This window comes from Schistocerca serialis, chromosome 5, assembly GCF_023864345.2.
Source record: "Schistocerca serialis cubense isolate TAMUIC-IGC-003099 chromosome 5, iqSchSeri2.2, whole genome shotgun sequence".
Classification (NCBI taxonomy): domain Eukaryota; kingdom Metazoa; phylum Arthropoda; class Insecta; order Orthoptera; family Acrididae; genus Schistocerca; species Schistocerca serialis.
The window spans coordinates 628,277,949-628,281,503 of NC_064642.1; positions in this window are offsets into that span (position 1 = coordinate 628,277,949).

A 3,555-nucleotide genomic window follows, 5' to 3' on the forward strand; every position below is an offset into this window, starting at 1 on the left:
TTCTCAATTACTGCTTCTCTTCCACATCCTTGAACTCAAAATGCAGTTTGACTTCTCAACAATTTGTTGATAACTTCTTGCTCCCTGTATTTTATCCCTGACACTGTCAGAATTTTAAAGAGTGTATTCCAATCAACATTTTCAAAAGCTTTTTCTAAATTTAGAAATGCTGTAAACATAAGTTTTCCTTTCTTTAACACTCTTAAAAGATAATTCATAGTATCAGTAGTGCCTTGCATGTTCCTGGGACCCAAACTGATCTTCCCCAAGGTAGGCCACTACCAGTTTTTTCCATTTTGCTGTAAATAATTTGTGTCAGTATTTTGCAACCATGGCTTATTAGACAGATAGTTTGGTAATATTCACACCTGCTTGCACCTGCCTTTTTACAGCTGAAACGTTTTACACTCTTGTAGAAGTCTGGGGGTATTGTCTGATACATTTTGCATATTAAGTCAAAAACTTTTGCCATGACTAACTCTCCCAAGGATCTCAATAGTTCTCAGAGAAAGTTGTCTACTCCAGGGGCCGTTTCGACTTTGGTCTGGTGGCAGCTGCTCTTGTGACTCGGGGCAGGCTGCCCCACCCCGTGGTTGACCAGCAGGCCCCATACTGCGTTCTGGAATGTCGCTTGGGTTGTCACAGGCTATGATATTAAGACGAGAGTATTTTAGTACACGAATGGCTGAGTATTTACACACTCTGGACTACATTCGTTTAGGGCTTAAGGCAGATACTTTAAACACTTCCACGATGGCAAGTTAGGAAAGGCTTCCATCCTTCCGCAAGTGTATTGCAGCATCAGCTGTTGCTATACCATGCCCAGCTGGCTCCGCTTTGCAGTGCCTGTCGGTCGTGTTTTGCCTTCGCAATGCGTAACACTCTTGCCTGCCTGTGGCTGACTCTGTTGCAACTGACCTCTGCTCTGGAATACTTTTTGACCAGATACAGTCAATATGCTACATTGCCCTCCTTTTTATCAAGACCCAGTCCATCAGATTGGCCAAACTAGATTATCCTTTACACTAGAGGTCCTGGCGACCATCCCTTCTAGCCCTGTTTCACCTGTTAAGAATTATTCTAACAGTTGATTCCCTTAACACTATCACTTAATCTTACACATTTCTACAGAACCTCTCGTGCTGCTCCCTAACTCAAACATCGTGGAACTTATTTCATTACTAGGCTTCTTGCACAATAACTTCTAACTCTCTGCTCGAAACTTTCTAGCAAAAATGAATCAATTATCCTTAATGCTACTCCCTTCTGTATTCATCTTCCTTTTGCTGTTTTAATGCTTGGGGTATCCAATCCAGTGGAATCTGAACAACAGCTGGGTCTGAACTCAGTCTTGTGCTTTATATCTTCTGTGTACCAAAACTACACTCAGCAGAACAAGTGTCACTGCGGTGGTTTGTATGACAGTAGTCTCTTTCCAATACTGATTTTGCCAATATAAATTTACATTCAGCACCATGGTTTCAAGAGAGACTCATCCGTCCTGCTTGTTCAGAAGCATGTTTACAGACGGCCTTAATTCCAGCCCTGAAGTTTGATTTAAGGTGGTTAGATTTGTTGTAGGTAGCATTTCCACGGGCTCCTCTGGCAGATACAAAGAAGGCTGCAAAATATTCAGGTGGGTTATCCTTAAAATCGCAGCAGGTGAATGGAAAGTAGGCCCCATTATCTCGCACACTCTCCCATTTGATAATAATCCACTCCTGTTTAATTCTAGTTCTTTGCTGACATAAGCTTCTCCTGCTCAAAACATCTAGCCACTACTACCGTCTTGTCGAAGGTAGAATACAACCAATGCATCTCGACCTGCTGAAAGTACAGTTTCGGCTTGATCACTTCTTTATTCCGTTTTCTCCCCTCCTTCTGTCATATTTGGATAGTCTGTGATATCGACTCGATAGAATTCTTGTAACTCTGCTTCCTCCTTATCTATGTATCTTCCCTTGTCTTTTCAAATTAATAATATTAACTGAATTTTTACTGTTACAGCTTTCTTCAATATCATCCACTTGACAGGATATGCATGAACTGTGTAGCACTTTTAATGTGCTTGTTGTTTAGCTACTGGTATAGAAACAGAAATGTAAACTTTCACTCCATCAGTTTTATGCTCGGGTTCTAAAACCAACCACAGCTATGGCATTAGTTCTTTCTTTGCTCTCCTTAGACCTCTACATATTGCTCTGATGAGAAGTAGTTTACCCCTATGTGGCCTCTTCTTCCAGCCTGCTGCATAGCCTTCTGTAGTTCTGTTACGTTCCCTTATGCTTCCCAAATACTATGTTCCATGGACTGCAACCATTTTGTCATTACTACTTCCCTATCTAAGACTTCTACTTTGGTTTGCAGTGTCCTGGTATTCTGATTAGATGCCTCTTCCGTGGCTCTGGCATACCGCATTACTTCTCCAGTCAGATGTCGTAGTAGTCATGTGTTATTTAATACGTCCTTCCTTACAATTGCAATCTGCACAGTGTGCCAATCACTCATGGCTTTGTTCCCTTTTTCCCACTGCTTAACTTCTTCTACAGTGTCGTTTACTCTCCGAATGTCTTTCTCATCAGCAATGCCAAATATTGTTTTCATAGGCCAACCTCCAGCATTGATCCAACCCCTCTTCTTGCACATATGTGGAATAACCTCCAGTACCTGGGTCATCTCACTCCTTAATTTCCCTTATGTTCCATGTACTCTCTCACATACCCAGGCACTTCCTTGGAATAACTCATGCCTTTCAGTTCCCTGATGAAATTTATTGAATGCTTCTTCCAATCTTCTCACTTTGTTACACTTCTCCCATGTGTTGAATACCACCTGTATCACAAAGTGATGACTGGTGATCACTACAGCTTCCTGCTTGGCAAACAGCACTTCCCATTTCAGGTGCTGATTTCATAATGCAAAGATTCGTAATCCCACTATGAACATCATCATCTTGCCTTCTCTGCATCTCGTCTAAGAGCAGGAATATCTATCACTTTCCTTCCCCTTAAATTCATTGCTACTCTGCAGCTGCTTATACTAATTACACTAAATCTATACCTAACCTAATGTCTGCTTCCTAGGCCTTAATCCATACAGGCTCCTTGTTACCGTTTCATTCAAATCCTCTTGTTTACCTTCTGATACCTGTCTCCTCACTCTCTCTTTCTGGTCTGCATCTACTATCCCTGCAATAACTTCCGGGCTCTCTTGAAAAGGTATCAGCTGCCATACATGCACAATTGTCATTCTCGTTGGCAGTTGAATCTTGACATTTATTGGGGATGTAGTCTCTACCACTTGGTGTGGCCCCTGATACTTTGCAAAAACTTCGTCTTTCCTTTTGGCATATACGAAGTTGATAGCATCACCCACTGACCAACCTTATACTGTGGCAATCTCGATGTACAGCCCACTGCTTCTTACTTTTTCTGCAGTGCTCATGTATTTGACCTCTGTTCTCTATTCCAGACTTCCCTAATCACTCTGACTAATTTCTTAACAGACTCTCCTGTTTTCCCTTTCCTCGTTTTCAGTATGTCGAACAGTGATAGC